Below are 22,810 nucleotides of genomic sequence, written 5' to 3' on the forward strand. Positions count from 1 at the left end.
GGGGGGGGATAGAGATAAGGGGGGAAGGGAGGGGATGGGGGTAGAAACTTATTTAAACTTTCTTATACTTTCCATACAAAGAGATTCAATAACAAGAACGGATTCAACCAAAACCTAGTCCCAGGGGGGTAGACAGGGTTTACAGAATGAAGAATGATGTATTGGACCTTAAAATAATATTACATAAAGAAATTTTCAAAAAGACATTTTTCAAATTAAATATTGTTTTATCTTTGTAAACTGATGGTGTAAAGCTTTTATATTCTAAACTGTGACTAATGCGATCTAACAGTATTAATTTGACAAATTTGGTTTTGTTTGCAAAAATACAAAGTTTATTAATTGTTATTTAAGCCAAGTTTTCTTTGCATTGAAACAAAAGTTTAAGAAAGAACACTGAATCGACCGCTTTGTATTATCTTGTAGATGCATGAATACTGGACAATCTAGGCACTATCCATCAGGGTAAGATGACAGCACATTTATGGAGTGTCTAAAGCTGGGATTATCTATAATCTCTCTCTCTCTAGGTTTTCTTGGTTCAACCCCCAGGTCTCTAATTGTGGGCACATTCCTTTTCAATTAGATAGTTAGCCTGCCAATATCTAGCTGGTTGTAGCATATATCGTTGTAGGATATATCTAGCTGGTTGTAGGATATATCTAGCTGGTTGTAGCATATATCGTTGTAGGATATATCTAGCTGGTTGTAGGATATATCTAGCTGGTTGTAGCATATATCGTTGTAGGATATATCTAGCTGGTTGTAGGATATATCTAGCTGGTTNTCACAATACATTCCGTACAGATCTTCAGGGGGAACTCAGAAATACACAGGGGCGACAAACAGACTTTCTATACGCAGCATGGCTCGCGTAACACTGGTTGTAGGATAAATGTAGCTGGTTGCAGGATATATCTAGCTAGCTGCAGGATATATCTAGCTGGCTGCAGGATATATCTAGCTGGCTGCATGATATATCTAGGTGGTTGTAGGATATATCTAGCTGGTTGCAGGATATATCTAGCTGGTTGTAGGATATATGTAGCTGGTTGCAGGATATATCTAGCTGGTTGCAGGATATATCTAGCTGGCTTCAGGATATATCTAGCGGGTTGCAGGGTATATCTAAAATGCATGAAGGACAGGTACGTACGTGCGATTTAAAGGTCTCAAGCTCTGGAATCAAAATCAATGAGAATTTTGTCAATTTCTTTTTTAAAAATTAAAATAACAAGAGGTGCTTTGTAGTGCTAAAATAGACATTTAAATAGCTACAGGAAAGCATAGGAAAGTTAGAGCGGTAAAATCAAAGCCCAAGGCGTTACGACACTTCAAATTCGACCCTGTCTTTAAATTTTATAAGATTATTTATAGGAAGGCTGAATCAAGAATGTGCTTAGTGCCGTATTAAGGGATTATCGAAACAAAAGGTTTTTTATTCTTTGTAAGATGAATATTATTTGCAGACAATATACTAGCTTGGAAACCCAGGGTTGTCTGGATATTATTTGCAGACAATATACTAGGTTGGAAACCCAGGGTTGTCTGGATATTATTTGCAGACAATATACTAGCTTGGAAACCCAGGGTTGTCTGGATATTATTTGCAGACAATATACTAGCTTGGAAACCCAGGGTTGTCTGGAAATCTAAACAATTTTTAAACAAAGCCTAGAACATTCCCATAAAAGTTGAGACAATTCAATCTTGAGGAAACATCTTAAAAAGAAGTAGTTAAGACCGAATCTAGTTTCGCACCCTTAGATGATAATGTAAAACAAAATTAAAATATATTTCTTACATTTTACAGACAGAGAACTCAACCAATTTTACAGCAATAATAAAAGAATGTTCTAGAGAAAGTTTCTACTAGAGGAAAAAGACAAATTCTTTAATAGATTTCCTTTCTTACTATTCTCGCAATACAGGAGTTTAGAACCAAATCATTTCTCTTGTTGGAATAAGCTTTTCTAGTTAAACTGTCATTTATTGCCAATTTTTAAATCTGAAGTCTGTTTTAATCCAAAAAATACAAGTCTTTGCCGATAAGTCTGATTTTCTAATTACTGTAACTTGATAAGTTTACAACTCAATGACTATAGGAATGATGTAGGATCATGTATAATTTAAGTTTGAAATATCAAAGATATAAGAAGCAGAACATTTGAATTTGTGGCTCAGACTAAAATCCTTTGGTCCAGCGTGTTGAGCTATTATCTATATAGATATTTATGCAAGAAATATACGTACTTTATCTTTATGTTAATTAATGTGATGATGTGAAAAATTGACCGAGTATGTGTTCTGTAAAGTTTATTAGACACTAGACAGCTATTCTCCAACTCTAATCTTTATAGGGCACATAACATTTACTAGTTATTGCTCATGAGATAAAAAGAGAAATGGAACAACGGATTCATCAATTAAAATGTCTATTATTTAAACAAATTGCTTCAAATAACCAACCCCAATCCTAGAAAAAAAAATGAAACCAATACCTAAAAAATAGAACTGATCTAAAATTAGAACTAGAGCTAGAACTAGAACTAGAACTAGAACTAGAACCAGAACTAGAACTAGAACTAGAACTAGAACTAGAACTAGAACTAGAACTAGAACTTGAACTAGAACTAGAACTAGAACTAGAACCAGAACTAGAACTAGAACTAGAACTAGAACTTGAACTAGAACTAGAACTAGAACTAGAACTAGAACTAGAACTAGAACTAGAACTAGAACTAGAACTAGAACTTGAACTAGAACTAGAACTAGAACTAGAACTAGAAATAGAACTAGAACTAGACCTAGAACTAGAACTAAACACAAGAACTAGAACTAGAACTAGAACTAGAACTAGAACTAGAACTAGAACTAGAACTAGAACTAGAACTTGAACTAAAACTAGAACTAGAACTAGACAAAGAACTAGAACCAGAATTAGATTTAGAAGCAGAACAAGAGCTAGATCTAGAACTAGAACTAGAACTTGAACTAGAATTATAACTAGAAATAGAACTAGAACTTGAACTAGAATTATAACTAGAACTAGAACTAGAACTAGAACTAGAACAAGACCTAGAACTAACTGTATCTGAATATCTGAATATGGCTGACTATTCTGAATATTCTACTGATGTAACTGAATATCTGAATAATGGCACCAAATATAAATATTCTACTGATGTAACTGAATATCTGAATAATGGCATCAAGTATAAATATTCTATAACTGATGTAACTGAATATCTGAATAATGGCATCAAGTATAAATATTCTACTGATGTAACTGAATATCTGAATAATGGCATCAAGTATAAATATTCTACTGATGTAACTGAATATCTGAATAATGGCATCAAGTATAAATATTCTACTGATGTAACTGAATATCTGAATAATGGCTTCAAGTTTTAATATTCGCGAGATTATTCTTCCCTTTCCTCTCTCCAGCGCCAAGCTTTTTGTTCACCTGGACCAAACTTTGACAAATATTCTCAAGAATTATTGGATAATTTCTTGTCCAATATTCAATTTTCAGATTTACCGGTTCCGACCTATTATTATCTTTCGATAGTAAATATTACAAGGATTTTTCATGTAAATAGTGTCATCATCGATTCACATTTCGCTTAATCTCGTTATCCATGGTGGGCACCTTTGATTTTAATATTATTGCTTAATCACTTCATTTTAGGTAGTTAGGGTAGAATTAACAAGCAGGACATCGAATAAAGATTAAAATAATCTGCAGATTAACAAAAGATCAAGATCAAGCATTGATCTCGATATCCATCTGAGTTCCCAGCTCAGAGCTGGGAACTTTTGAATGGTGGATTTTGGGAATAATGCTTGATCCACTCTTTTTCTAAATCTCGATATTAAATAAAGCTTGTTTTCCTCTTGTTATTAATCTCCAGATTAATTAACCGATCAGGATTAAGGATATCCCATTCTAAAGTTCCCAGATCAGATCTGGAAACTTTGGATATCTATAATCCCGATCGCTTTATCACGATATTCACTTCTGAATTTAACGGAGAATCTCTTGATTTTAGATATCCTTAATTTCTCTGTTCTCTCATTGGTTGAACGCAGAATTCATTGGCTTCTGATTGTCTGTTAATTTTTGCACTTATGGGAAGGCGGATGTAGATTAATCTGTAGATTAAACCAAGATTCAAATCAAGCTTGATATCGACTATACATTATACAAGAGTTCCCACCAAAAGAAATCTTTTAAATTTTATAAAGACAAATTTTGATAGCTTTTGTAGAAATTGTGGCAATAATTGAAGTTATTAAATGCTATGGAAAAATAGTGACTTGCATTTTGACGATCAGAGATGGAGAAGATTTTAAGTGTTTTCAGTCTAATCAAATAAATGTGCAACATTTTGAGAAGATGTTTTAAATAAAGAAGAGGTACAATAAGAGGTAAAGCGGAGCCTTGTCATTTTTGAATGTTAAATTATAGTCACTGCAGATTATTGATTTAAAAGATAAAATTTTTATGATTTATTAAATTGAAAAGAAATCCTTTGTTTTCCAGATATTTTGAGGCAAGAGTTATGATTTGATTTGATTTTTTTAAGCTTAATTTTTTTCGACACTGTTACATTTAAGGATTATTTTCTAAAACCGCCTATTTGAAGCTTTTTTAATTTTGTTTCATAGAGAATAGAATATATAGAGAGAAATTTACTAGAAAATAGTGTAAAACGGCCATTTTGTTGTACTGTTTCCATACTGCAGGAATACTTCACATATTTATGCTGTATAACCTGTTGGGCCCTGGAATATCATTTTTAGAAAATCTAAAATTATTGTTAAAAAAAAACCAAATTATGAAATAGGCTGGTTTCATAATTGACCAATGATCATTTCACATAGACTCTATGCCTTCCACTTTACAAACGATGATTTTCCGTTATAATTATAAATCAAATGATGTTTTTATTCACCTAATTCATAATAAAGTTTATTTAACAGTTTAAAAAATTCGAAATTGAAATGGATAGTCTAGGGAACATACTGTATTAATGTACTCTACTGCATATAATTTGAGAACATTTACATGATTTGTACACTTTGAACTCCCTTTCAGGCTGAAAGGGACTGAAAAAGTTCAAACCGAGAGATTCTTTTAATTCCTCTCTATATATTCTATTCTCTATGTTTTTTTATTGTTCAAGAAAAAATTGGGGTAATAATTGTATTTTCAAGTAGGTTCAGGAGCAGGGTTGTAATTGGATTTATGGTTCAAACTGTTTTGTTTCTAGTTAAAAAGAAAAGAAAGTATTTTGAAGTACTAGAATATGGTTTACTGCAGTATTCTAAACCCTACAAATATATATTTCCATATTTAAACCTAAACATATTTCATCCCAGTCTACATACACAAATATTACAAAGTACCCTCTCTGTGCACTTATAGTATGCACAGTGCACACAGTGCACACAGTGATTCACAAGGTTGCAAACTCTCTCACAAAAATCTATGAGAATTTTGCCAATTACTTCTCAAGTGCTTTTTAGTTCTAAAATGTATACATATCTAGGGCTACAAGAAATTATAACTAAGTTGGTGGAGTAAAAACATATGCCAAGGCGATGCAACTACACTTCAAAGTGAATATGCAGTCTTGGATAGGATGGATAAGATTGATAGGATTGATAGGATTGATAGGATTGATAGGATTGATAGGATTGATAGGATTGATAGTATTGATAGGATTGATAGGATCATTAGGATGGATAGGATTGATAGGATTGATAGGATTGATAGGATTGATAGGATGGATAGGATGGATAGGATGGAAAGGATGGATATGATTGATAGGATTGATAGGATTGAAAGGATGGAAATTTATGCTTTTCGTTGCAGTCTGGATCTACGTGGGCCTGAATGATAAATGATTTCTGTAAAAGTTGCCATGTGTGATTTTGCTTGACATCGCTATACGGTGTTTTTAGATCCACAAATGCAACGATGTCGAGACAAAAAGTACTAATGGAATATATTAATTTAGTTTTTTAAATACTTTCAATAAAACTTACAACATTTTATTTTGTATTCTGTTAAAAATTGCTTTATCAAACTTTGCAATAAGAAATTATAAAGGAAAAACAAACCAAACAAACGATTGGGTTTAAACGATAGTTTTTATTCGTTTTTTATTCATTTTTGGTTTTTTCAATACATTTTATATCAGAACCAACAATTTAGCTTCAATCAAACCTAAATCTGGCCAAGGTTATAATGCAAGGAAAGTTAATTGCTGTTGCGTATTCTCTGCGTACATATTGAAACCAGTTCTCTCGTTTAGTAACCGAGGATAATAAAAGCATCTTGATAATTTTGATAATTCACATAATAGTTTCCTATGACCAAAATATTTTGTTGATTTTTTATGTGAATGATGAATCCCATGTCAGGCTTCGACATCCGTCTTGTGTTTACATTACCGCCCAGAGACAGTACACTGCAGTACAAAAGATGCGTACACCTCTCTGAAATAACTTTCCTTGCATTATAATCTTGAATCTGGCTAAATAATTAATTACGTTTAAAAAATCAAACCGCAATAAATTGATACTAAGTTAGAATGAATCTCTGAAATTAATTAAAAGTACTATTTCTGTTTTTGTTCTAAACCTGACTTTTATAAAATGATACAAAGTTAGCTGGAATCTCTGATATTAATTATAAGGGCTATTTCTGTTTTTTGTTCTAAACCTGACTTTTATAAAATGATACAAAGTTAGCTGGAATCTCTGATACTAATTATAAGGACTATTTCTGTTTTTTGTTCTAAACCTGACTTTTATAAAATGATATAAAGTTAGCTGGAATCTCTGATATTAATCATAAGGACTATTTCTGTTTTTTGTTCTAAACCTGACTTTTATAAAATGATATAAAGTTAGCTGGAATCTCTATAGTATTTCTAAAAATGTCAATAATCCGAAGGTTGAAACCTATTTCAAGCAAATCAAATTCAAAACACTCAGTAAGTTCCAAAACAAATCTTTTTTCTTTATAAATTTATTCAACGAAGAATAAAATTACGAATTTGTCCCGCTTTTTCACAAGATCAATATTTGCTAAAATAATATTTAATTTATTTTTATTTTCTGAAGTACTTTTTGAATTTGTTTCAAACCTTTGACACTTAACTTAACTATATAAGTTAGAGGTCTATTTTTTTAATAAGCTGGTCTTGAAAAGTTTTACATTGCAACATATCGAATTCTTTTATCTCAAAGACTATCAGTGGACAATGGAGTGTACGTGCATGCAGTTGAGCTTCCACAGAAAACAATATTTGTTTGACTTAAAATAATTCAAAGTATTTAAGGACTAAACCTTTCATAAACTTATTCAACTCCTTACATTAGAGGCTGTTTAAATTCAATATCTTAAGCAACTTTTTTTATACTAACATTTCTTAATACTTGGCTTTTAAGCCCCCTTTCCTTTAAATAATTTTAGCTTTTTACTGTTTGCTCTGAAAGTCGGCCATTTTTGATCATTTTCAAATTTTGGCGGATTTTTTTTTCAATTGGTGCATTTTTTTAAATAAAATGTCCAACTACAGGGTGTCCCAAAAACATGGGAATTTAGTGACGAATTGGATATCGTCTTTGTTATGAATTAGCATTGTAATACCTAATTTCAAAAGCCATAATATTATTATGTCTGCTAGAGTTTATTTTATGAAAAGGGTAAAAGACTGTAAAGATGTTTCTATAATGTCTCCGCAAGATGAACAGCGAAGGCGGACAAGTTTACAGTGTTTGTATACTGCAATTTTCTTGTTTTACTAAGTACAGCCGTATGTAGTCAAAACATTAACAAACAAAATGTGAACATAGCAGACGAAACTCGGTAGGTAGCTTTCTCGGTAGGTATCACTATACTAAATCAAAGAATTATTAAAAAGGCGTTATCGAATTCGTCACTGAATTCCCAAGTTTATTGGGACACCCTGTATTTTCCCGGATTTTTAACTTCCCATTTGGATGTTCCAAAACCTTCCCTGGGGTCATGCAAGGTCCCACATAAAATGTGGGCCCAATTTCGGGTTAGCCGTTTCGACGTTTAATGGATATACAAACGGACATACAAATAGACTGCCAGACAATCGAACTACATTTATGAATATTAAAACTCCTCTGCAGAACGGGTTAAGTTATTCTAACATATTTTGCAGGGAATTTTATTAGTTTTTATTTCTCCCTGTGCTCTACCTAGACCCTGGATCTTCACTGAATAAGATAAAGTTGCTTTGGAAAACTTTGTAATCCGATTCCTCTCCACTACTCCAGATTTTACTATTCAAACCTTTCTAACCACCATTCTCTAATATCTTAGTTTAACAAAGTAATTAATGCGTCAAATGTGCACAGGCAGTTGACATAAAAGGAGCGAAATTTCAAGTAACCTTCCAATTATAAAGAGGTACAACGGTACCCTTTAAATCTTTGTCCGGACAACGACGAGGTGGATGAGGTACATACTCTCCTTCGTATAGGTGAAGATTGAGTGCCGGGAGACTAGAGGCTACAGCGTACACAATGAAGTGTACACTCACGTGGTTTCTTGACACTTTATTTCCCGCTATATAAAAAAATATCTACGAAATCCTTGATTAAACAAAGGTTTAAACAAAGAGAATAGAATATATATTAGAGGGGAATTAAAAAATCTCTCGGTATGAATTTTTTCAGTCCCTTTCAGCCTGAAAGGCAGTTCAAAGTGTACAAATCATGCAAATGTTCACAAATATGCAGTAAGAGTACACTTATACAGTATGTTCCCTTGACTATCCATTTCAATTTCGAATTTTTTAAAGCTGATAAATAAACTTTATAAAATGAAGTAGGTGATTAAAAACATCATTTGATTTATAGTTTTAACGGAAAATCATCGTTTGTAAAGTGGAAGGCATAGATTCTATGTGAAATGATCATTGGTCAATTATGAAACCAGCCTATTTCATAATTTGGTTATCTTTGATATTAATTTTAGATTTTCTATAAAATTTTATTCCAGGGCCCAAAAGGTTATATAGCACAAATATGTGAAGTACACCTGCAGTATGGAAACAGTACAACAAAATGGCCGTTTTACACATTTTTTTAGTAAATTCCACTCTAATATATATTCTATTCTCTTTGGGTTTAAAGTATCGTTGTAAATCGGACATGCCCCTCTATAAATGGAAGGCCACTTGAATTCACGCTTACAATCCCTTTAATTACATCAACATCGCACAATAGGTGATAAATTGTAAGAATTGGAAATAGGCACTAAAAAAAAAATTATTTTTGTCGAAAGATAGAAGGAAAGATGGGGGAGGGGGAGAGATAACAAATGCTTGACAAGATTAATTGTGAATGTATTGGCAGAGTTCTGTCTTTCCTTGTATCCTTACTGCAGATCTATTCCTACTGAGATTATCTATTCCCAGTAGATACCTCTTCTTGCAGAGTTTATGTCCAGTAGATACCTCTTCTTCAGAGTTTATATTGAGGAGATACCTCTTCTTGCAGAGTTTATATCCAGTAGATACCTCTACTTCCAGAGTTTATATTGAGGAGATACCTCTTCTTGCAGAGTTTTTATTCAGTAGATACCTCTTCTTGCAGGGTTTATATTCAGTAGATATCCTTTCTTGCACAATTTATAACCAGTGAATACCTTTTCTTGGAGATTATATATTTAGTAGATACCTCTTCTTGTAGAGTTTATATCCAGTAGATACCTCTTCTTGCAGAGTTTATGTCCAGTAGATACCTCTTCTTCCAGAGTTTATATTCAGGAGATACCTCTTCTTGCAGAGTTTAAAACCAGTAGATACCCCTTCTTGCAGAGTTTTTATTCAGTAGATACTTCTTTTTAAAGAGTTTATTCTTAGTATAGATACCTCTTCTTGCACAGTTTATAACCAGTGAATACCTTTTCTTGGAGATTATATATTTAGTAGATACCTCTTCTTGTAGAGTTTATTTTAGTTTATACCTCTTCATGCAGAGTTTAAAACAAGTAGATACCTCTTCTTGTAGAGTTTATTTTAGTATATACCTCTTCATGCAGAGTTTATATCCAGTAGATACCTCTCCTTGTAGAGTTTATTTTAGTATATACCTCTTCATGCAGAGTTTACATCCAGTAGATACCTCTTCTTGTAGATTTTATATCCAGTAGATACCTCTTCATGTAGAGTTTATTTTAGTATATACCTCTTCATGCACAGTTTATATCCAGTAGATACCTCTTCTTGTAGAGTTTATATCCAGTAGATACCTCTTCTTGTAGAGTTTATATCCAGTAGATACCTCTTCTTGCAGAGTTTATATCCAGTAGATACCTCTTCATGAAGAGTTTATGTCCAGTAGATACCTCTTCTTGCAGAGTTTATATTCAGTAGATACCTCTTCTTGCAGAGTTAATTCCCAGAAGATACCTCTTCTTGTAGAGTTTATGTCCAGTAGATACCTCTTCTTGTAAAGTTTATATCCAGTAGATGCCTCTTCTTAAAAAGTTTATATCCAGTAAATACCTCTTCATGAAGAATTTATAATTAGTAGATACCTATTCTTGTAGAGACCTCTTTCATGGGTACCGTTGTGAATCGTGTATTGCCATATAAAATATTTGATATTAAAAAAGTTCCTAAACTTACAAATTGACGACATCCCAAGTCCTTCCTAAATAATCTTTAATAAATAACGATGAATTAATTACTACTGAACCTGACGGTGATATATTGGCTGGGTTTACTGTAAAGGTTTTGTCCTATCTAATTATAATAAATACTGAGCTAGGAAGAGTTATACATTGTGTAGACCGGGGGAATGTGAAGGGGGATGAATAAGAGCGGAAATGGAGGGGGGGGGGGACAAGAACCAAGATGAGGTGTATTGTTCCATATATGCTTGGATCATAAGTATGTATGTGATCAGTTACTTCCGGAAAGAAGGACTCTTGGAAAAGCGGTTTTCTCAACATTATACAAACAAACTTTTAAATGTCTAGGTTAGATTAGGGTTTCCAGCAAACAAAAACTTTCACGAAAAAATGCGTAAAAATGCAAAAATAATTTCTCTTCGATATTTTTTTCACATTACGAAAATCTCGAATTTTTTCCAAGCGAACGAAATGCGAAAAATGCGAGAAAATGCCAATTTTTGACAACAATTTTTTTCACGAAAAATGAGAAATTTTCGAGAAACGATTGACACTTTTCGCTGGAAACCCTATATATCATATTGGATTATCTCCAAGATTTAAAGCTGAATTACGCACATAATACTCGAAAAGCCTAGTTTTTCGGCATATTTCTTTTAATAATATTAATTTATTTGAGATTTTCTTATTAGTCCCGAAAATCGCAATTGAAAGTCATAAACCAACCAATCATTTTTTGAGCCGTTCTCAAATTCTTGTAATTCGGCTTCTGTTTAGGTTAATACCTATATTTCATTAAAATATTATAAATCAAAATAAAAAACAATTCTTTTCCAGTCGATAAATATTAAAACAAAAATAAATGAACCATGCATAGATATTGGATGGTCTTGTCTAAACCTAAAAACCTTGGATTTGGAAAAATCTCAATAAATCATGGACAGCAGGATACACTTCAAAAAGCCATAATTATTGCTCAACCTAAATAAACCATGGATATTAATAGATCTTTATAATCATGGATATGGATAAATATTAATAAACCATGAAAATGGACAAATCTTATTAAACCATGGATTTAAACATTAATAAACCATGAATATGGATAAATCCTAATAAACCATGGATATGGATAAATCCTAATAAACCATGAATATGGATAAATCCTAATAAACCATGGATATGGATAAATCCTAATAAACCATGGATAAGCGGTACAGCGACGTGGTTTAAATTCTTTTAATTCGGCCTATGGATAAAACTTTATTCGACCATGGCTATAGATAAACCTTAATAAACCATGACTATGTAGAAACCTCAACAAACCATAGTTATGGATAAACCTCAATAAACCATGGTTATGGATAACACACAAAAAACCATGGATATTATATATGGCCAACTAAATAAAACATGAATATTTAATATGGATAAACCTCAGTAAATCATGGATTTGGATAAAACTTCATACAAATATGTATATGAATAAAAAAAACTATAACATATGGATATGGATAAACCTGAAACCAGTTTATTTACATGAAGAGCTTATATTAGATATTTGAGTAGGATAAAGCCAAGAAACCATGAAACCTGATTAAAATTAACAAGAAAAGTTAAATTAAACATTTTAAATTAAAGTTTAAGACAGAATTTAGAACTTCTGAATCTGGTTTAGGGAATAAAACAAACAAGAAATTACATTAAACTAAATCAAAATAGAGAAAGGCTGAGTTAAAATGTATTGCAAAAATTACAAAAAATTCCAAGTTTTCCTTTGTTTTTGTCTTTTAAGTGAAAAATACAGGAATGTAACCAAATATGAAAAGTTATATGAAACCCGTGAACCGAAAACTTACATATTAAATCCTAAGTATTTTATATCTTCCTTTGTGTACTGCAAATAAATGTACACAAGTATATGTATACTGTGTTTTGCACAAGTGAACACTATTGATTGTAAAAATAAATGGGGTTAGTGCAAACTAGGATAACAAGACGCCTAAAAGAAGTTTAAATTTAGCTTTGCATACCTTTTATATTTTCTATTACTATTTATATCTTTCTTTATCTAATCTTGGCGAATATTGCTTTAAAGTTAATGTTGCCTTATGATATATTTATCAGTATAATACCTTGAGCTCACCAAAATAGATTATCAAGTAGAAAAGGTGGCAACAGAGAAATGGACCAATTAAACACGACATCACAAGTGTCATTTTTCTCATATTTATAGTTGACATGTTTTCCAAGATTAAATAAAAAGATATAAAAAACCTGGACCTTGCAAAAAAGTCAATCAGAGCGGTAAATAACAGTACTTTCAAGGCACATTCAAATCCATTATTTTCAAAACTGAAAGTTCTTTATCTTAATGATACATACAAACTTAGTGTTTTCACATTTATGCATGGATACTTTAATGATAACCTTCCCTCTTCCTTCCAAAATATGTTTAAGTCTCGAGCTGAACTGAATAGAACAAAATCATTTAAATTAGAACGGGTTATAGACAAAAATCTAGAAAGATTTCCGTCCTCAATGTTTCCTAAATTGTGGAATGCAATTGAAATTGACCTTAAAGAAACTAAATCTGCAAAAATATTTAAACAAAGAGTAATCAATATTTATCTTGAGAATTATGAGAGGTTTAAATGCAAAAAATCTAGTTGTATAATATGTGGGTAGAATTTATATATTTAAAAAACTTTAAAAAATTAAACTTTATTATCTTATTTGTGTTTGTGTATCCATGATCCTTCACACCCTGTATTTTAATTTATCTCTACATTAATGCCTCTGATCTCATTCTGCCACAGATCACCTGACAATCTCATACCTGATCCTATCAACTACCTACCAAACATAATTTGATGTGTGTAACCAATTATATTCATTATCTTTAACTAACTTAGAGCCAACCACTCAAAACAACCTACCCTGGTTAGAGGGGTCCAGACTGTATAATAAATTGTGATTGCTTATTTGTAATACCTCATGCTTTGTGCATAAAAATATGAATTTTGAAACTGTTAAATCACGTGTTTTATAAGTAATCAAGATCAAGCATTGCATATCCGTGATATCTCTGGTATACAAATAGAGCATTTTTCATTAATCTATTTATTTAGTAAAGACTTTATAAATATGATTTTAAAGGTTTGAAATTGAATCAAGTTTACTGTTTTAGTATTAAAATAAAACTATAGGGGACAATTTAAGTGTAATTTCAATTGACCCTCCATTAAATATAGGTTCAGACTACTGCTTATAAACAGTTTCATCAATATTTAAGACAGGGTCGACTTTGAAGTGTTGCAATGCCTTGAGCTTTGATTTTACCGCTCTCACTCAATTATTCTTTTCTGTAGCCCTTTACACGTACATTTTAGCATTATAAAGCACTAGGTTTTTTAAGAGGTAATTGGCAAAATTCTCATCGATTTTTGCTTGTAAGTGTTAGACCTTTAAATCACAGTGCAATGTTAAGATTGAAATGCCGGATTCACAACAGTACTCTTGAAACCTTTATCCAATCAATTGTCGTTTAATTCTAAAAAAGAAGATTATATTTTGTTACTGTTTTAACTTTGACAAGCTCCCCGGATGAAAGTAGCAGTCAGCTCCCCACACGTCCGTACCTCGCAGGGGCTCTGAACACACCAACCCGGGTTTTTCAACACCAAGAGTTGGATGCAGTCCTACGCTGCAAGGTACATCTTGATCCGCCTGCAGCAGCCAGGACTGCAGACCGGACAATGCGGGGTTCCAACTAGTGAAACCCCGATGGATGCTGTGTCCCCCCCCCCCCCTCCCCGAATGTGTATTGTGTAAGGATTTACTTAAAACCTTTATCTATGTATACAGCTGAAAACATAGTTAAAGATAATATTCTGTAATGGTATTTGTAATCTGTACCAGCAGACAATATATTCCTTGTATAATCATTTGTCTTCAACATCTGTATTCTCCCTTAACTCGCAATTTTTGTTTTGATTATCTTTTATTCTCAACACTTGATCTCAATATCCATTTTGGGCACTTGTAATGCTTGATTTCTGCATTTAATTTAGTCTTGCATTTAGAGGAATCCGTAAGTCTTCATAAGATTGAGATCAATGTTTGATCCTGAACTTAATAAGACATAATTTCTGACTTTTATATATGTATTTATATATATATGTAATATATGTATAAACTAATTTGTATTCCGATATTCATTTTTCTGCAGCCAGGGGCGGTTGACGATATTTATTTCTATCAAATATTAATGTGTTAAGGATTTTTTTCTCTATCAATTTGATAGATAAACGTAGATTATTACCCCCTTCGAAAACCCCAATAGCTCTTCCCCTTGCCTAATCAACGTGTAGGCAATTGAAGCCTCCCGAAAGTTGGAATTGCTAATTACAACCAGTAGGACGTTCTCAGGGATAAACTTAGTCAATAGGAGACATGAGTGAACCTTTACTACGAGGATTTAACAGTTCGGTCCTTGTCTCACCAAGGTGTGACTTTCGCACACAATTTCCCCAACTAAATATAAGTTTTTCAACTTTTCTCTTTTTTACGTTACTAGCTGGAGGGCCCAACGTTACCCCTAAAAAAGAAAAAAAAACAATTTTGAAAAAAAATCATTAAAAAAATTCTTTTTTAGTCTATAACACTCCCCTGCCACCCATGAGCGTCCACAAAAAAAAATTAGCCTTATCGGTCCAGTCGTTTTGCCGGCTATATATATACGAATGTCTTGTTTTATTATAGATGAAAAGCAAAACAAGAAATATCTGTAAGTTCTGAGATTGTTGAATGTTATACCACCAAAAGGCGATAGTATTCAAATAGAAGAAACCGAGAAACCGAACACATCTCGCCCTGGTTAGTCTGAGGTGCACCTGCAGCTAGTATCTCGCCCTGGTTAGTCTGAGGTGCACCTGCAGTTAGTATCTGTTATCGATACCTTGATTCTGACTTCTTTTCAAAAGTATTTTGATGCTTCGTTTTTCTATGGTTTTTTTCTCTTGCAGATATCCATTTCTTGATTTCTTCTATCTGAGATTTTATTCTGCACTTTTCTTAGTTATTCTACGAGTCTAGTTTTCTCTTTGAGCAGGTTTCTTTATAGAAAACAAACATTTATGTGAATTTTATGAAAACTGAGGGAGAAATAAAACTAAAGGAAAAGAAAAATTTCAACAAATTCTCAAGATTCGCCTTACTTTAAACAATTTATTCCATGACATTTAGAGAAAAAGGCGCACATTAGATACTGATATAAAGGGACTGTTAAGGTAAATAGAAAGGGGGTATAGGCCGAAGAATAACAATTTTATGAGTTGATCACGACCAATATTTGTTCTATCTGCTGTCCTTGTCTCGAGAAATTTAATAAAACTCTGTCAAAATGGGCATCGTTTTGGTGAACGATCGAAAATTTTGAGAAAGAACGAAATTTTCGTTAACGATAATGTTGTTCAGAGAAACCCGAAGAATTGGCAAACAACTTAATTGGATCGTTCAGAGAAATGAAAACCCTAAAGTTTTTTAAAACGAACAAAAGAAACGAACGATTTTACTGAACGCAGATATTACTGGACAAACGATTATACTAAACAAGAGATATTACTGAACGAACGAAAAAGATGTAAAATGAACGATAATTTTAAGAACGAACGAACTAAAGTTTTTGAATGATTGAAAAAACACAAACGAAATTAATTGCTCACGAAGGATGATCGAACTAATTGGATAAGCAAAACGCGCCCAGGTCTAGCTATGGGTTTCTTTTCAAGAGAAAAAAAAATTTCACTGGAATACTTTTACTCTGCAGTGTAATTTTAACAGAATAGTCTAAAATGTCAATATGTCCATTTTTAAAAATAATTTGGGCAAACAATCTATTTTTTCCTTTGTGTAACAGACGTCGTTAAGATTTTACATAGATGTATAGTTTATAATCAACAAAATTTAGAAACATTAAATGTAAGATGCAAATGAATTTCTTGGGGAGAGGGGGAAAATTTGGTAACATTTCTTGATACTTTTTAATGCTCGAAATGAGAGAGATTTAGTTCGGTAAATAGGATAGAATTTCAAGAACTAAATGTTTCCAATTATTATCTAATATTATTATGTCCATTATAAAGTATTATATTATATAGTTTATTAGCTTAGTATTCTAAGTTTCTGTGGTATTTTACATAAATATGATAAATATTTCTTAATAAATATATTGCTACATGAATCCACAGCATTCAAATAAACCCAACGAGAGGGGGGAATTGGTGCCTTTTAGCTCAACATAAAATCTGTACTCTGTAAACTAATTGTAAAAGTATGTTCAAAGAGCTAAGTTTCACAGTCTTATCGAAAAAAACATGACACCAAGTTTTTTCTTGTTTAACAAAAAATGTAGATGTAAAAAAATTTTGATCTTCAACTTTTACACTGACATGTTACAATTGTTACATATTGAATAAAAGATATATAATATTGATAAATATGCATGTACATTAAACTTTATTTAAGGGTTGCAAACTATTACCCTCACACTGGAAAAAAACAGCTTGTTTGCCAGTAAGCCGTATTATGGACATATAGTTTAATCCAGAACTATGGAGCAATCGGAACAATTGATAAAATGTCGTTTTTCAATGTTTTTGTATACTATTACACGTTCTAATAGGTAAAAATAAATAAACAGCCATAAACTTTAAGCAAATTTCATATTGATGCATTTTTACACCCTGTGTTTATGTTTATAATGTTTGCCATCCCTCCCTCCATTAAGCTCTAGCTAGATAATATTCAAAGCAGACAACGTCATTATTTATTCTTATCCTAGATAAATAACTGCAAGCTTTCCTAGGTTGCAATAAAAATAAATAATTTTTTTCAAGAAATAGTCTCAAAATGCTTTTTAATTTTTAGCAAAGATCAAAGGATAAAAGAAACATTTTTTGGAACCAATTCAGCAATTAGTTCTTGCGCAATTTCCCTCAGAAAAATTGCCTTGTTTCCCATAAAATATAATTGCCTTGTATTTAATAATCGGAAATAACTTTTTTATAGGACTTGGTGTTTGTACCTGTTGCCACACTAAAACTGTTCTATCAATTAAGATTCCAACAGTTGAAAACTGAATATTTGTTTTTCTTTACATTTTTCTTCTCTCAGCGTTAACCTTGAACCTTTTTTAAGTAAAAAAAGCAAATACTCCAATATAAAAATATTCCCTAAAATTGCCCTGTATTTTATAAAATTATAAAATTAAATTTATTGACCCCAAGGTAAAGAAAATATACCAATGAACCTAAACATTCAGCGAAAAAACATCAAAGTTGTATCGAGGGGGGAGGGGCGGATCTAATACTTTTTCCTGACAATCTGATGATAAATATTTTTGACAAACCAAAAATAGATAAATAGCTAGATAGATAGATAAATAGATAGATAGCTAGATAGCTAGATAGCTAGATAGATAGATAAATAAATAGCTAGCTAGCTAGATAGATAGATAGATAGATAGATAGCTAGATAGATAGATAGATAGATAGATAGATAGATAGATAGATAGATAGATAGATAGATAAATAAATAGATAGCTAGCTAGCTAGCTAGATAGATAGATAGCTAGCTAGATAGATAGATAGATGGATAGATAGATAGATAGATGGATAGATAGATAGATAGATAGCTAGATAGATAGATAGATAACTAGATTGTTCCTGGTACCTGCAAGGAGCTGTATCGATAAATTGGTAGAATTAGCCTTTAACTTTATCTTTTGCAGGGAAATCATGAAACTCAAGAAATCCCAATAAACGTTTCATTGACAGAACCACTAACTTTTAGATTTGTAATTATTGTTTTGATTTAGTGACGTCATTACATCCAATATTTGGGTTTATAATACAGGGTGACCAACATTTAGACTGTAAAGACGACATTAAACCCTTTGAATATGACGTTTCCTGTGTGAATGAATATACTCTTTTTATGGACTTTTTAATCCTAAATATAAAAACATGCAGTGCTAATTTTGTACAGTCGTCTCTGAAGGCTCATCCTGTGTGAGTAACCCTGTATCCGAAGCATTTTCTAAAATAGAACAGCTTGCAGGATTTTTTAATAGAAGTAAGGATAAATGAAAAGCGATGACAATGAGAGTTTCTAATTTTTTAAAAATTCTATGTGGGATTTTTGTCTGTGTACATTAACATGAGAACATTGTTGGATGTGTTCACGAGCAACTCACATGAAAACTACGTTTACAGACCATTTAAGGTAAGAAAATCATAGAAAGAATATTATCTGAATTGGTTAAGAATTGTGTATAGCAATACAGTAGTATTTTAGTCTCTGACATTTGTCCAATTTTATTCAAGATAAGAATACTATCTCACTGGTCAAAGCATAAAGAAAAATGTACATTTATAAAAACGACATCTTAGAATTTAGAATAAAAGAAAATTTCAAATTCCAAACAAATGGATTTTTTAAGATAGGTAAACATGTCTGATTCAAAGCATGGCATTTAAGGGATGGGGGAGGAAGTCAAGCCACAACAATTTCTTGTCCGAGCCACATTCTCCTTAGTTTCTCGTCCGAACCACCTAGAAATCCTCGTCCTTCGATTATTTATGTGTTTAAAATTTTCTAATTTTATTTTTAACAAATCTGGTCACGTTAGGGGATAAAATATGTATAAACTGAAGTATTGCAATGATTAAATCATGTTTGAATCTTTAGAGACATGAGAATGATGTCAAACTTTATTTAGGTAAAACTTAAATCTCTTCTGCCTCTGTAATGGCCAACAATCGCGATATAAAATAAATAGAAAAATATTTGGCATACCTCTGCAAATCAGTTTCTTCATAAAATCTATGGTTTTCACTATAATTAACAAAACAGATTAAAGTTCTATAACCCCGGAATTTTTTGTGGCATCTACACCAGGAATATCTGAAAATGCTAGTAAAAAAGGTGAACATTTTTAAGGGCACACAACTTAAAAACTTTAATTCATTTGAAACTAATTTTGTTCAATTCACTAAAATTCTATATTTCATTTAAGCCCTAACGTGGCCTAATTTTAGAATATAGTTTTGTCTTGAAGGACTAGACACTTTTAAAAATAATAATGGAAGAACGAAGATTTATCTTCATTACCAAAAATCCTCGAAACAGGAATAAAGTTTTTATAAGTAACTCTCAGATCATAACAATTAAAACATATTATGAAAATCAACTATATACAAATGTGGCGAAGGATAATCGTTGACTATATAGGTTATAATATCTGAATGATTTGTTTGATATTAATTTGATTTTTTTACGATCCAAGTCGTATGTTGCAACTTCCTCAATTTGTATGAGCGCTACACTCTTCGGTATGTGACGTCTTTTATCCATAGAAGTAAGATTAGTAGCGAACAAAAGCGCTTATTTATCGCATTAGGCCTATACCCCCTTTCATTTTTCGCAAACATTTCCTTTAAGCCTATACCCCCTTTTATTTTTCGCGAAAACTCCCTTTAATTAAGGGAAAAGTTGGGGAAAAGAAACAATTATTTACAACGCGCGGTCCACTTGAAATATAAATCCGATCACTATATGTTGAAGATATAAACCTCGTGTTTCTGCCTTGAGTTGAAAAGTGTTTAATTCTGATAATTTATTCCTTGTTAATAATGCAAGAAATGCGCAAGTCAATATTGCAGCTATGGATGCAAAAATCAGTTTTTAAAAAACAAAAATGGGGAAAACTAATGCATCATTGATCACTGATCAGTTCAAAGCTTTCGATTGATCAGTTCAAAGCATGATTGATCAGTTCAAAGCTTTTGAGGGTGAATCGAACGTGCCAATCTACCAATGTTAGTTCACTTGTAATGACGCACAGTCCCTTTAAGAATCAAGAATAATCCCAAGTAGACTGATTTCTAATTACTACTGAAACCCCTGCCAAGGAAGACGATTTTTGAAATTGGCTTGTTTGAATTTAACCAGAGAGAACTTAGTATTTTTCTCTTTCATAAAATCTAGGTTATTTAAATTTGACAAACATGAAAAACATAAGTATGAAAGTAGGTGAGTTTTCGTCAATACACGGGCTATGAAATAAGTAACTCGAGAGTTTTCCTTGAAGAGCACACGGGATATGAAATACGTAACCCAGAGTTTTCCTTGATAAGTACACGGACAATGAAATAAGTAACTCTGAGTTTTCCTTGAAAAGTACACGGACTATGAAATAAGTAACTCTGAGTTTTCCTTGAAAAGTACACGGATAATAAAATAAGTAACTCTGAGTTTTCCTTGAAGAGCACACGGGATATGAAATACGTAACCAAGAGTTTTCCTTGATAAGTACATGGACTATTAAATAAATAACTCTGCAAGTTTTCTTTGAATTGTACACTGACTGTTTATATAAGTAACTCTGAGTTTTCTTAAACAGTATACACGGACTATGAAATACGTAACTCTGAGTTTTCCTTGAAAAGTACACGGACTATGAAATAAATAACTCTGAGTTTTCCTTGAAAAGTACACGGACTATGAAATACGTAACTCTGAGTTTTCCTTGAAAAGTACATGGACAATGAAATAAGTAACTCTGAGTTTTCCTTGAAAAGTACACGGTACTATGAAATAAGTAACTCTGAGTTTTCCTTGAAAAGTACACAGACTATGAAATAAGTAACTATGAACCTGACACCCTTCAACGTATTAATCCTGGTATAGACTCTCATTTACACAATGAGCAACTAAAAATAGAAAAAAAACATTGTCAGATTTCGATGACGATTTAAACCTCAAGAATTGTGCAAAAACGAAGCTATGGCACACAATGAATTTCGAGAAACTAACTAAAGCTTTTTGGTTCGCTAGCTAAGGCGACCAAAGGTAATGATTCTTTAACACAACTTAAAAAAAACTGATTCACAGGGACATTTAGTCAAGTATGAAAATAAAGAGGAACGTGATATATGCAAATATTTCTAAGAAATGTACAGTAAGATCCCTGAAAAAAGTTTGACACTTGAGCAATTCCATTTTCCTGAAATTGCTAACCGCGACTATGTTAAAATCGAAAAAGCTATCAAACCAATTGACTCAGCCAGGGACAATGTCCCAATTTTGCATCTTGAATTAATGAAAGCTTTGGCGTGATACGAAATTGGAATCCAGTCCCGAGTTGGATGGATTTTCTTACGCAGTAATTAAATTCATGTGGCCATTTATTGGTCACCCAATTACAAAGGGCTTTGAGGTAATGGCAGAAAAAGGAAAATTATATGACAATCTAAGAACCGCTGGCATTAAACTTATACCTTAAAAAGGAAACTGCAAACAAATAAAAACCGGAGGCCATGTAGCCTATTAAGTAATGTATATACAAAATATGCTCGAAACTCGAAAGCTTTTGTGAATCGATAAAAAACGCATTATCGACCTAAAAACGTCCGACTCACAGACGGCTTTATACTCAAGGTCAAAGGTTATATATGAAGTGCTTATGAATATTCTCCAATAAATGCTCTATACGAACAGATTACGGTAAAAAAAGATCATTGTTAATTTTGAACTTAAATTTTTCTATTTTTCTTTTGCTATGGAATAAGACCTGAATTGTTAACAGGAATGAAAGCGGTAACTCTTATATAAATCAATATGGTCTGTCGAACACCAAAGAAAACAAAATTACTTCTTTAATAATTTACAATTTCTATAGTTTTAAACTGATATCATGACCCACTTTACTTTTTTTTGGGTTTCTTCATCTTTTTACATTGAGAATTAGAATGAATGAAAATTGTATTAAAGTTCAAACCAGAAATTTCCGAGTGTATCAGGTTCATTTTCCCATATCCTTCATTAGTTCTGGTTTAGTCAACATCATTCACAAAAATTTCTATTTATATTTCAAGTAGTAATGCGGGGAGACTCTTTGACTTGGGCAGAGATGAACCTGACTAGCAAAAAAGATGAGTCAACGAGACCTGGTAACCCCTGAATATTGATGACGCAACCCACAAATAATACGGTAACATAAACTTTCTCCAATTAACGGAAGTTGATATATTGCTCCTTTATACGAGCCTT

Source organism: Eurytemora carolleeae, unplaced genomic scaffold (genome assembly GCF_000591075.1).
Source record: "Eurytemora carolleeae unplaced genomic scaffold, Eaff_2.0 scaffold565, whole genome shotgun sequence".
Lineage (NCBI taxonomy): Eukaryota > Metazoa > Arthropoda > Copepoda > Calanoida > Temoridae > Eurytemora > Eurytemora carolleeae.